The sequence below is a fragment of the Candoia aspera genome, chromosome 4 (assembly GCF_035149785.1).
Source record: "Candoia aspera isolate rCanAsp1 chromosome 4, rCanAsp1.hap2, whole genome shotgun sequence".
In the NCBI taxonomy this organism is placed as follows: domain Eukaryota; kingdom Metazoa; phylum Chordata; class Lepidosauria; order Squamata; family Boidae; genus Candoia; species Candoia aspera.
Window position 1 is genome coordinate 86,123,093 of NC_086156.1, and position 13,532 is coordinate 86,136,624.

At 43.1% G+C, this 13,532-nt stretch overlaps 1 protein-coding gene across 3 annotated transcripts in view; it reads left to right on the forward strand.

Annotated features, from left to right (window-relative positions):
* Positions 1 to 5,261: 5,261 nt before the first annotated feature.
* Positions 5,262 to 13,532, forward strand: part of CPT1C (carnitine palmitoyltransferase 1C) — a 37,830-nt gene continuing 29,559 nt past the window's right edge. For 2 of the 3 annotated variants that reach the window (XM_063300906.1, XM_063300908.1), the window contains exon 1: positions 7,548 to 7,788. The gene's annotated coding sequence lies outside the window, so the exon portion shown is untranslated. Of the gene's footprint in view, positions 5,426 to 7,547; positions 7,789 to 13,532 lie in introns of those variants that run through there. The other variant, XM_063300907.1, reaches the window with a different exon arrangement.

The following is a 13,532-nucleotide window of genomic DNA, read 5'->3' on the forward strand; positions in this document are numbered from 1 at the left end:
GGCTTGCTTGGAAAAGTAGTCTTTTACCACCCAAATCACAGTCTTTCTCTGACTAGGAGGCAAATCCACAATGAAGTCCATAGAAACTGCCTCCCAAGGACGGGAGGGGCTGGCCACCGGCTGCAGCAGCCCTTGCGGTTTACCCCCCTTCCGTTTTGACATGGCACAGACAGGACAAGAAGCAACATAACTTTTTACATCACGTCTCAATGTGGGCCATCAAAATTGGCGGCGTACCAGATGCAAGGTTTTGACAAACCCAAAATGACCAGCCACTTTATCATCATGAGACCTAATCAAAATTTCCCTTCGCAGACTGTCAGGGACATAGAGGCGGTTTTGCTTCCAAGCTAAGCCTCTGTCAAATGTAACATTGTCTCTATTCGCTTGCAACCAAGTATCAGATTTCACCTCTAGCAGAAGCTGTTGTTGCAATTGCAAAGGAATTGGCGTCCTTCCCCCAGCCGGTGAACCTGAAGCTGGGGGCAGCTGCGCACGAGTCTGACTGCGTGTAACAGCTTGCAACCCCAATTGGGGTTCTGTCCACAGTGTACCCACAACGTCAGGTGCCTGGACCGAATCCTGGGGCAGGCGGGAAAGCGCATCAGCCAGGAAGTTTTTCTTACCCGGAATGAATTTCAACTCAAAGTCAAAGCGACTGAAAAATTGAGCCCAGCGGGACTGAGCTTACAGGGCGTGCTGAGTGCTTCCAAATTTTTATGGTCAGTCCAAACCTCAAAAGGACATTTAGCCCCCTCTAATAGGTGGTGCCATGCCTCCAAAGCAGCCTTGACTGCAAAAGCTTCTTTCTCCCAAACATGCCATCGCCTTTCCGTCTTGGAAAATTTCCGGGACAGATACGCACAGGGCTTCAGGTGGTTGTCAGCATCTGCTTGCAGCAAGAGCGCTCCAATTGAGAAATCGTAAGCATCCACTTGAACCACAAAGGGTTTAGTGGGATCAGGGTGTTGAAGAATGGGTTCAGCAGTGAACAGGCTTTTGAGTTTGTCGAAAGCCAACTGGCAGTCAGGTGTCCAATTAAGCAATGCCCCCTGGTTCTTTACCTTGCGTGTGTCCCCCAACCCCTTTGTACGTAACAAGTCAGTGAGAGGCAACGCAATTTCGGCGAATCCCTGGATGAATTGGCGGTAATAGTTGGAAAACCCAAGAAAACTTTGGAGCTGCCTGCGGGTGCGCGGGTGCTCCCACCCCAAAATAGCTTGAATCTTCTCAGGATCCATCTCAATGCCCTTGTCAGAGATCCTGTACCCCAGGTAGTCAAGCTGAGTCTGATGAAATTCACACTTAGAAAGCTTAGCATAGGGCTCAGCCTTTCTCAGTTTGCTAAGCACCTGTTTCACCAAGCACTCATGTTCCTCTTCCGTTTCAGTATAAATCAAAACATCATCCAAATAGACCAGTACACCCTTGAACAAATGTTCATGTAACACTTCATTGATCAATTGCATGAACACCCCTGGTGCCCCTGCCAACCCAAAAGGCAAAATTTTATACTGAAAAGAACCCAGTGGACAATTGAAAGCAGTCTTCCATTCATCCCCCTCCCATATGTGGATGCGGAAATAGGCTTCCCTCAAATCCAGCTTAGAGAAGATTTTCCCCTTAGCCAGATGTGCTAACATGTCTTTTATTAACGGCAGAGGATATTTGTTTAATATCGAGACTGCATTTAATCCGTGGTAATCTGTACAAAGTCTCAATGTCCCATCCTTCTTTGCTCGAAACAAGACGGGGGCGCCCACTGGCGAATTTGCTGGTTCAATAAAACCTCTGGCCAAGTTTTTGTCCACAAACTCCCTCAATGCCGCCAGTTCCTTTTGAGTCATGGCATAAATTTTTGGTTTGGGCAGTTGAGCGTTGGGGACCAACTCTATCGCACAGTCAGTTTTTCGATGGGGTGGGAGTTGGTCCGCTTCTTTCTCACCGAACACATCCACAAAGCCTTGGTATTGCTCCGGCAAGCCCTCCAGTGGTGTGACAGCAAAATGCGGGGTTGTTGCCGCCGCCCTCCCCACTGCAGCCTCCAGAGCGTCGTCCTCCCCAGGGGCTTGATAGAAACCATCCCCAAAAGTCAAAGTCCTGTGTACCCAATTTATATAGGGGTTTTGTTGGACCAACCAAGGAATCCCCAGAATGACTAAGGGATGCCCCACAGGAGCCACCACAAATGGCAGCCCCTCACGTTGGCTGCCCATTTGCAATGCCACCATGCCCGTGTAATGGGTGACCGGTTTCCCCCCTGCTGTAGAACCATCCAGCTGGGTGAAAATCATGGGACGTTGCAGTGGAAAGCTGGGTAACTCCAAAGCAGCCACCACGTCAGGGTGCATCAAGCAACGCGAACACCCCAAATCGATCAATGCCCAAACTTCAACGGTTCTTGTGCGGGAGCCTAACTTCACTTTCACGTTCAGTGTGGGATAGTTGGCACTCACTGAAACATGTTCACGCCCATCCTCCACCACCTGCCCACAGGCGCTCCTTAGAGCAGGTGGCTGGCGTTTCCCGCCAGCTGGTGTAGATCGGGCTCCCCCTCGCCCCCGAAGTAAGGAACCTCCTCCACTTCAGTTTCAGCCATGGCTGCCTTCATTTTCCTGGGTAGGGAGGGAGATTTCCCCGTCAGCTTCCCGGAACAATCATCGGTCTTGCCCTTTGGGCACGCCACCACTCGGTGACCTTCCTTTCCACATCGGAGGCACTGCCCTTTCACATAGCGGCGCTCCCTCTCCTCCTCCCAGGCACGTTGACCGGACTTTCCAGTAGGCGCAGCAGGGTGGGAACCCTAGCTGAGCCCGGAATATCTCATCACCTTCCTGTGAGCGAAGGTTTCATGGGCATGCTCAGCCTTCCCTGCCAACTGTATCCATTCATACAGGGTATCTGGGTCGTCCCTACCGAGTGACCACCTCAGGACCTCCGTGTTCAGACCGTCCTTAAAAAGTTCTATTAAAGTAGATTGGGACCAATCCTCAACCTTCCCAGCCAGAGCCTTAAATTCCAGAGCATAGTCTGCCACCGATCGTGGCCCCTGGCTAAGCTCCCTCAGCGCCCGTTTTGCCCTTTCTTTAGCTAACGGGTCTTCAAAGTGTAGCTTCAATGCCCACAGGAATTCTTTGAACTCCTCCAGCTCAGGGGCATCCAATTGACATAACTGCACATACCAATCAGCAGCCCGCCCCTTGAGCTTAGTGGCAATGGCATTAATCTTGGCTCTTTCTGAACGAAAATACAGTTCCCATTCATCCATATAACTCCTTGCATTGGTAAGGAAGAATGATAGCTTAGTTGGATCTCCATCAAATTTAACTGTAAAGTCCTTAACCCCCACTCCGGGCGGTCCCTTCGCCACAGCTGGGTGGTCGGACTTTCTTTTAGCTCCCAGGGATCTCCGCTCTCGAGGAGGGAACCTTGAAATTCTCACCCTCGGCGCCCTTGCCTCCTCTCTGCGCCGGGTCCTACTCCTTTCCTCCGAAGAAGGTGGGGGCGAAGAAGGAGATGAATGACTATTACTAGACTCCTCTCTCCTCCTCTCCCGGGGACCCCAGTCCATTGACATTTTCTGAAACATAAATTCTAGTGACTCCAATTTGGCCTCCACCAGTCTTATATGGTCAGGGGTTTGGGAATCCTCCTTTCCCTCCTGCCTCACCACAGTTGGAGAACTCGGGTACCACTGTTTCCAAGACATTTTGGACGTCCCTGGTAGGGGTCCCTGTGATTCATCCCAGGTGACCAGTTTGCCTGGCAACTCGCCGGTCGGTTCAGGGGCTCTTTTACCTCCAGCCTCCTCTTCTCCCAGGCTGGAGCTCGACACCTCCCAAATTTCTGAGAGCTCCCGAGTAGGGACCCTCTCTGTTCTTATCACTGTGGAGTCGGGTTCCCCCTCATTCGATTCCTCGCTTTCCATGGTTTGGGGATTTGGTTTGCTCATCGCTAGCATTTCTCCTTCACAAAATAAATCTGGAAAGGGGCTAACGGAAAATTTTTTGAGATTCTCAGCTTTATGTAAGGATTGCCTACCCTAATAGACTCAGACTCACAAGCAGGAACTTAATGATATCTGATTTATTAAAGAATAGTATGCAAATACAGAGAAAGCTGAGAATGAGCAAAAGCGCGCCAAATACAAACGGCTCAAACGTAATCCCTCCCCTCGCCCTGCTGTTGCAAACTCCCCCCCACACCAGGTGCTGGTAACCGTTTCAACTGCTATCCTGGGAAAGTAACCTTGAACACAGTGAGATAACCCAAACACATTCCAACCCAGCAGCCAACAGATAACAACTCCCCGAGATGGAATCCTCCTCCCCTCCCAGACGAAACACGCATCAGCCAAATGACATGTGAAATGTTACGATGTAACGGTAACATTGGAATGGTGAACATGACAATATGCTTATGTATCTTACTGCTGTGTATCTCATTCCTAAAACATTCATAATTCTAGTTGTAACAAATGTAGTGTTAGTGAAGTCTTAATTAAGATGAATAGGCTTGTTCCACTTAATCTTTCTGAACTAATGACAACAGTACATGATAGATCAAAGCAGATCAAAGTTAGAGTGGGCAGAGGATGTGTTTGTGGAATTACACCATGGAAATTAGGCACCAAATTGACAAACATTGTTGTCAGGAAACTAAAGATATGTGGTGCTTTAAGCTTTCAGACAGATTTAGGGCACCTAAAACAGTGAAATTGAAAAAATTGAAAAACCCTGCTTTCTAAATTTAAAGAGAACAAAACATAAAAATTGACCTCACTTTTGCAATATCATTGACTCAAACACTGAAAATATTATTGTACTAAAAATAAAAATAGTGCAGACCCTGGGCTGCCAAACGATTTCTTGCCCCTGTATTAGAGAGATTTCTAACAAGCTTAATTGAGGTATTGCAACTCAAGAATTCTAATTAATGGATGACTATAGAGGATGCGTTAGTAATCCTGAGCAGGGGTCTGAAAGCAGTGAATATTCCAGATTGATTATCCAGCATAAAAAGATAACATTGAGCATTTGAAGTAAAGGAATATAAGAAGAGTAAGGCAATGTTAAAGCCATTACTGTATATTTGGGGGTTGATGGGAAATAATTAGGAGGAATGCAGCATTCCTATATTTTGAAGTTCAGTTTGTTGCCTTCTCTTGCTTCATCTGGTCCATGCTTTTATCCTGTATATCCCAAGGGATTCCATATCTACCTTTCTCCCTTTTTCTCTCTTTTCTCCACGTGTAGGGTGTGTTTGTTGAGTAGGTGTACCAGCCAAAACATCATCTGTATCAAGAGAAACAAGTCCAACTTGTTTTAAAGTGGGAAGGGATTTGACAGAAAAGTCTACAAGCTCATTCCCCAGAGGAGACTGTGGGTTTTTCATCTGTGCTGAAGAGATCCAGTCCTCCATAGAGGTAGGAATAAGAAGTTAAACTGCAAAAAATAGAGGGGATAAAATAGAAATGATAGTGCTGAAGAAGGGCGTTGAGGACACTAATGGAATGATTTCTCTTGAATTAATTGTTCACCAATATGCATGAAGAGTCTGGTGCCCTCCAAAACTGCTGGGTGGGTGATCAGAGTTGCAGTTCAGACACCTGGAAGGTGCCAATTTGGAGAAGGTGGCCAAATGATTTGGTAACTGGGGTAAGTGGAGCTGCAATTTCAAATAGGATTGGCATCTAGAAGGGACTAGAGAAGGGAATTGGACTGTTTGAGATTTGCAGAAGGGGGGAGAGGGTAAGAGATATGTGGGATGGACCAGGATCTCCTGGGTCATTGAAAAATTAATACTGTTAAGTTAATATTGTGCTCCATATTTTGGGGTTAATGGGATTAATGGGAAGTAGGGAGCTTCAGGAGGAGAGAGAAAGGCGGTTTTTGACTTTTTGGATGAAGAACGGAGTCTGCAAAGGGGCTGATAGTTTGACTCCTCAGTTCAGAACTTGTGAGCCTTGCTCACCATTCCCTGCCACTGCCTTATTTCCTTTCTAACTTTATCTAGTTTTCTTTTAGAAATGTGCTCCATCTTCTAGCTAAGAAAATAGAAGCTGTGAGTGGGAGGCAGGTGTCTCCAAGGAAGTACACTTCCTGATTTCAAGTAGAAATTATTGGGGAGGCTTTGAAGTTTGCAGTACTTGTTTATTCATTCCACAGTAAACAAAGGTGTAATAACAGGGGGCAGTGTCCCTTCGGGAGAGAAAGAGTGGATTGTCTGCATAGTCTTTTGCACACAGTCCGAAACCTTGCCCTAACCCAAAGATGCATAACTGAGGTCCCAGTGCTGCATACAGTCCCTGAAAGTGTTAGATGTGGCCCTCAGAGACCTTCAAAAGGGTTATGATACTGTAGTGTTTAATACGATAGAAGAGAAAAATAATTAGATTAATTATTAATTAAATATACATGTAAAAGAAATGGAATCAAATTTACCTTTTGTCCCGACCTTGCTTACCACTGGAGGGATAATGGTCCCCAACGGGCCATTTAAAGGTCCAGCCTGCTTCTTGCCTCAGAAAAAGGTGTATGTTTCTACTCTAACCAATTAACATAGTTTCTGTTCCAGAAAAATGACATTTTTAATTTTAGTACATTTCGTTTCTTGAAGATAGGGCAGAGGTGAGATTTAGTTTACAAATGAGGATTACAAGAACACAGTCCTATGCTTGATCTAGAGGCTGTTTCTGCTGGTGGGAGTTTCATTCCTGGTGTGTGACTAGCATTACACTAACATACTTTTTTAAACTTCAAGGAGTTCCTAGAAATAGTCTATTCTGTTGTTCAGGATTTGCAGAGGGGAGGGTTGGTACTGGTTTTTTCTGTCCTGGAGTCAAGGACTGAACATGACCACAGGACTATTTTCATTTTGTTTTGGGTACCTAATTCTTCTAGTGATTCAGCATTCTTTTAGGAACAAAAATTAATCATGTTGGACCACAGATAATGTTTCTAATTACTAGAGGGAGGGGCTCTGATTCCGGTCTCCATCTTTATCTAAATTTCTTTTAGTTCTGTTTCACTTCTCTTCTTGTAATTTTTTTTTTAAAAAAAGGATAGCAGACCAAACCGACAGATTAGAATTGCTTTGTTGTTGCAAGTTTAATATTAGTGATTCTTCAAGTTTCTCTCTCTCTCTCTCTCTCACACACACACACACAGAGTATATATAGCAATTTCCTGGTTGCATTGGCAATTTAAAACTATGCTAATGTAATGGAAAATAGACTTTGGAATATTGTTGGATTAGATGAGTCTAGAAAGTAGGATTCTTAGGGTCCTTTAAAGAAAGATAATATAATCATAATCATAATAACCCCTATTAGGGTTGTTATAAGGACTGCTATTAGAGATTACAGTGAAACACTCTGAATGCTTAAAAGCACAATACAAAGTATAAATGGTTTAGTTAGTTCACTGGAGCTGGAGGAAGAGGTTTTTGTTTGGAATATCCTGCCTGAGTGGGTGGGGCTGGAGCTGCTACCTTCTGCCTCTACTAAACATTTACTCAGTGTTATGCTTCCTTTTCAAAACACACCTTCTTCTCTTCCTGGAGCTGATGACAGCAGAGGCCCTGAGGCACAGAGTCAGGAGCTAGGAAAACCTTGCAGGTGGCTTGACATTTTACCTACATTTAGGCTCTTCTCCTTCTCATTGCTATAGAAGAAGATAAATGCTGGCTGGGGAAGTAATGGAGTTGAAGTCCAATACAGTGGCTGAATTTTCATGATACATTTAAGCAGGTCAGTTAAAGATGCAGTGACTGTGCTTGTGCAACATGGTAAGCTTGCTTAGCCTTTCTGTGTTGTTGCAAGTAATCAGGTACGAATCCAACTCACATCTTTATGATTCAATGTATTGTGCAAATCCAGTTATCTAAATAGGTTAGTTCCATAACCATAGGCTTCAGAGTGCAGAAGGCTAAGTTTGTGTGTGTGTATGTGTGACTTAGCTTAATTTTTAGTTAACATTATGGCCTTACTTCTTCCTTTGTGATTCAGATTAAATTGCCTTGGCCTAGTATAGAGACAGGGGAAGCAGTGAGGTGAGTTAAGTGCTTTATAATTTATTATGTATTGCTTAGCTGCTTGAATAAGGGAATGCAGAAGAGTGGGAGCTGGTTCAGAACAGTTTTATCCAGCTTTACCTTTGTTTAGAATAAATATTGGGCAGTGATGGTAACAGTAAACAGGCTTTCATATCATACTTCCAGAGCTCTTGTAAGCATTGGGTATGCAGATGAATCTGGCTATTGGCACAAAATAGTTGCCCACCTGAGCTAAGTAAGTCTTTTCAAGTACAAGCTACATGTCCTTGGAAAGACAAGGCAACTTGCTATAACAGGAAAGGACTCCTTAGTTCTCTGGCCCAGGTTGGGCAACCTTTGGGTATCTGGAGGTTATTTAACATTTGTGGGGGATGGCGGTTTGCTGCAATAAGCAAGTTGGTTTGAGGCATGTTATATGCATGGGCAGGAAGTGTTGTTCATTCTTCCACCAGCAAGAATTATCTTTCATATGAAGCCTAATTTAAGGGCAGGAAATCAAACCATAAATTTTCAGCAATTATGGTTAATGGGGAGTTCTGGAAACAACCAAAAACCACTACATAGGACTGTGTGGCCTCAGATTGCTCATCCCTAAGTGAGAAAATTCTTTTACTGAAAGATCCTCTTTCAGTTTGGTCTAGTGATTAAGGTGCTGGGCTAGGAACCAGGAGACTGAGAGTTCTAGTCCCACCTTAGGCATGAAAGCCGGCTGGGTGACCTTGGGCCAGTCACTCTCTCTCAGCCCAACTCACCTCACAGGGTTGTTGTTATGGGGAAAATAGGAAGAGGAAGGAGTATTAGGTATGTTCGCTGCCCTGAGTTATTTATTTTTAAAAAGGGATAAAAATTAATTAAATAAATTTTTTTAAATGGTCCTGTAAATTACTTCATGTATTTCTCATTTGCATATCATGTAGTATATACTTTTGGTATAAAGGGACTGGCCCAGAAGAAGAAAGTGGTGATAGGTGGAAATGTTCTGTTGCACTCAGGAGAAAGAATTAGTGGGTTGCAACCCATCCTGGGTTGACTGTAACCCACTCAGCCAGGTATTTTGGTCTCTATGATTTACTGTTAAGAAAAGAATTGATTGTGTTCCTCCTTTGCTGGACACTTCTGCTATAAATTCTGCCTGTTGACATTGCAGTTTGAAACCAGGATGAAGTCCTCTTAAGGCACAGAGAAAAACAACTGGCAGTCAGAAATAAAAAAGAAACAGAACTATGTCCATTCTTCCTCCAAACAGTAAAGCAAAAGGGGATTTTTATTCATTTGACTTGCTATGTGAATGATTACCAAGGTTGGTAAATAATGGATCAGGTTTTTTTATGTTTCTTTTCTCCTCCTGCCAAATTGCACTCTAGACATTTTACTGCATAATCCAGAGCAGTGAAATAATATAAACACACACTTAAAAGCAAAAACTCAGATTCGGTTCTCACCATCATCCCATCAACTCAGCTCAAGAAGAAAATGGAACCACAAATTGCCTGGGGCAGTTCAGCACTAGTTGTTTGTGGACAGCACCCCAAAGCAAATATGTAATTATTTGCTACCTTCTACTGGCCAAACATATCTAGTTATGCCGATGATGCCAATATTCAAGGAAGTTCCACTTGGACACATAGAAAGCAGGAGGATCAATTCTCTAAGGGAACTATGGAAAGATTTAGATTGGGTTGACAGAGATGTTGTTTCTAATCATTCAAACTGACGGCCCTAAATTTGTACATCTTCAGACTGAGTGATTATGTGTGTAATATACGGTTTTGTTCACTGACAACTTTCTCTAGTTTTTATATAGGTTATTAACAGCATATGCACTTGGCCATGCCTAACAAGTAGCTTCTAGTACCTTTTATTTAGATCTGGCTCCTGGAATGATTGAGTGTTCCTATAGTAAGCTTGATTCTTACCAGGATGCCATGAAACCCCTATATCTGTGTGCTGTGGCACCCCGGGGCACTGCAGCACATTCACAGGGGTGCCATGGGATATTTTTATTTTTTCTGGGAAATACAGCGTTGGACACTGCATGAACTACTAGCCTAGTATTGCTGTGGCCATGGCACACAGTTTGGAAACCATGAGTGCTGTGAAAAAGTTACTGAGACACTAAGGGTGCCATGAACTAAGAACATTCAGGAATCTCTGCCTTATACTTGTAAAACAATTGTGTTATGTGATGAAATGTATTTTAGACCTCTGGACCCACAATCTGGAGATGCAAGTTACTGTGATGACTGGAATACTCAACTTCCCATTAAATCCAACTTATAAGTAATTACTTAGAATTCTCTTTAATGGTGGTAGCATTCAGTACTGAAGAAAAAGTTGTGAATGAAAAAGGCCGCACTTTTTCCCTATTAAACATCTTTAGAGACTTCAAATTTCCCCCCCACTCCCCTCTCAGGTATGCCCCCTCCCTCTCGTGCCAGTTAGTGAAAGCATGTGCAGCTGTCTCCAATGTTCTTTGCAGATGACCTTGGCAGTTCATGATAGTCCAAACACAATGATCCCCACTCCAAGATGTTTCCCCCTCCCTTCTTTTCAACTCGCAAGGAGAAGACACATGTTGAGTGAAACATGCATGTGAGTCCAATCAAGTGTTCTGAGAATGTTTGAGATGAGAGCATGACAGTTACTGCTAAGCATGAAGTCCTTTAAGATAGAGATGGGCATCATGTGGCCTTTCAGCTGCTGTTGAACTCCAGTTCCCATCAGGCTTAGATAATGGCCAGTGGTAAAGAATGATGGGAATTGCCATCAACAGTATTTAGGGGGGCACACTATCCATTTCTAAAATTGGTAAAGTAAAGATTTTTACTACTGAGTTTTGGAGCCTGAATTTAATTCGTTTTGCTTTAAACATATTTTATTTCCCTGGGAAAGATTGGAATAAAACATTGCTGAGATCCTTTAGAAATTGATTTCTCCCTTCCACTGCTGATTCAAGTGGGAGCTGCACCAGCTACTTGCAAGAAATGTATAGGCCATGTATTTGGTGAGCCAAACAGTTTATTTTGTTCATGTCCAGTTTGAGCATTTCTAGTAGAAGCAGCACATTTTACATGTGACAATATGCACTTTCCTATGCTGAAAGTTTCTTGGGGGAAGTTGGGGAAAGATTATCTGGAAAAGCCAGATGTTACAGACTTGCATACAGGCATCATGTTAATAGGTTGGATTCTATACTTGCAGTGGTTCTTACATATAAAAGGGTTCTGCAAACGAGTCGGTCTTCTTTCTCAGCCTGCAGATGCGGATTAATGGAATTCTGATTTACAGTGATTCAAAGAAAGGGAAAAAACCCCTATGTTTGTTTCTTTTATTCTGTATATATATAGGAATGGAAACATTTGTTCTATATTTTTGGAAGCTAGTTGTTGAACTTTGGTGTATTTGCTGCAAAGGAGAATCATAGAGATTGAGGGTATGGTATTAAGCAATAAGTCTGGGCTGCTTTTACACTATTCAGTTTTCATGGATGATTGCTGTCCTAAATCAGAATGCTAGTTTTTTTTCCCCCCACGAGCCACGTGTTAAAGGAGATAGCCTGCTTTGGACTAGCAGGCTTTGCAAAGGAAGCAGAACGCTCAGCAGATTGGGCAGTGAGGGTGGCTCCTCTGCGGTCTGCATTTTCAGTTTTGCTGTCGTGATGCTAATCAGAATGACAGTTGAAAGTGCCCTCTGCATGCATGGAGGATTCTCCTCTACCAGCATTCTTTCCATAAATCCACCCAAGTCTGTGATTTAGAAATCGGGAAAGGAAAAAGTTAGCTATGATTTCTAATAAACCAGCTAAGACCGTTGACTCCCAATTTTAACAGCAAAAACTGACATTCTCTTCATCCTCTGTTTGAAACTGCAATGAAAAAAGTTTGAGGAGCTACAAGTTAACTTTTATTTAGAATGATGAGGGTGTTTTTTAGTTCTTATATTGAAAACAAATGTAATGGCTTTGAATTCTAAATATACTAATTTTGCCCTAGATTTAGCTAATAGATCTAGGGGTTCTAGTAAAACAGAACCAGATCTGATTTTGTCCATTCCCCCTTACGGAATCAAACAACCCACCAACACTGTCTAAAGGAGGTTTTGAATTCTAATCCTGTAGCAGTGCAAAGGTACATATGTTTATGCAAATGTCTTACTGATTCAATAGTGCTTACTCCCAAATGTAGATTTTTTTTCCAGTCATAAAGATGGCTTTTTAATGATCTGAAGATTAAAAGGGAACAATACAGGAAACCAGGTGTAGGATTTGGATTGCAGCTTTAATAATTCACACAACAAAGTCAATGAATTCATACTGATTTCAATGAGAGTTGAGTTCAGCTAAGACTGTCGTCTGACTCTGACTAATGCAGTCCACAGAAGTATCCTGCAAGTGATGGAGAAGATAGATATCATGAAGCAAATGTATTTGTCTACCTATTTCTTCTCCGCCACCCAAGACTCCAGTTATTTTTAAATCTGCTGGTGCTGCAGGCTGAGTCCAAGGCAACAATATTTGCTTATGCTGGATGGGAAAAAAGAAACCAGTTTCTATCTTTATTTATCAACCCAGCTGCATCCGGCTCTTGGCAAGCAGCATACAGTAAAAGTTAACCAATTAACACCCCTACTCTTAAGTACTGAAAAGTTTCACAACTGCTGAGGTGCTGCTGCTGCTTCAGGAGAGGAAGCTATCAATTTATGCAAAAAACCCCATCATATTGGGCATAAGGTCTAAGGACGAGCCAGATTACTTTAATCAATTACATAGTGCTTGATGCTCATTTCACACTGCTATTCCATACAGGAAATAGTATAGTAAATAGAAAAGAACTCTGGGATGTCCTTGGTTAAGGAGAGATTTGAATGGTCAGTTCCAGGCTGTCATATTACATCATGGCTGGTTGTCATTTTGTCCTAAATCATAATATGATTTATTTGGTTTGGGCTTAACAAGTTTGAGAATCCATCCCATTGTGCCTTAGTTAGGAAAACCATAGCTTAGCAGAACAAATGAACTCCACTAGGGCCTGCTTCTGCAAGGGGCCTCGGATACATAGAAACACTCTCTCAACTACCCTGAGCAACTTCTGAAGAAAAAGGAAAGACTGGTCTGCCATGGGGCCTATTACTGTTGGCATGAAATGCAGAAATATTCTTTTGTGGGAGGAAGGCATGACGGGATATTTTGCCCTACTTGGGAAACGCCGTATCTTTTTGGAACTCCAAGTATGGGGGTGTAGTTCTAACTTGTGATTACACAGCTGAACGCTTGAGCAAGACAAAGTTGTACAAGCTCTTTTCCTTCAGGTAAGGAATCCAGGGCAGAGAGCATCAACTTTTGCCTACTTGGACTTTAGCCAGAACAGTTTGGCCCACACCCTGTTGCTTAAGAAAGAAATTGTATATTGTTAACAGTTGCTTCATATCAGTATTGCTTGTCCTTAATTTGATCCTACCTTCTCCAGCTGCTTTCTCCA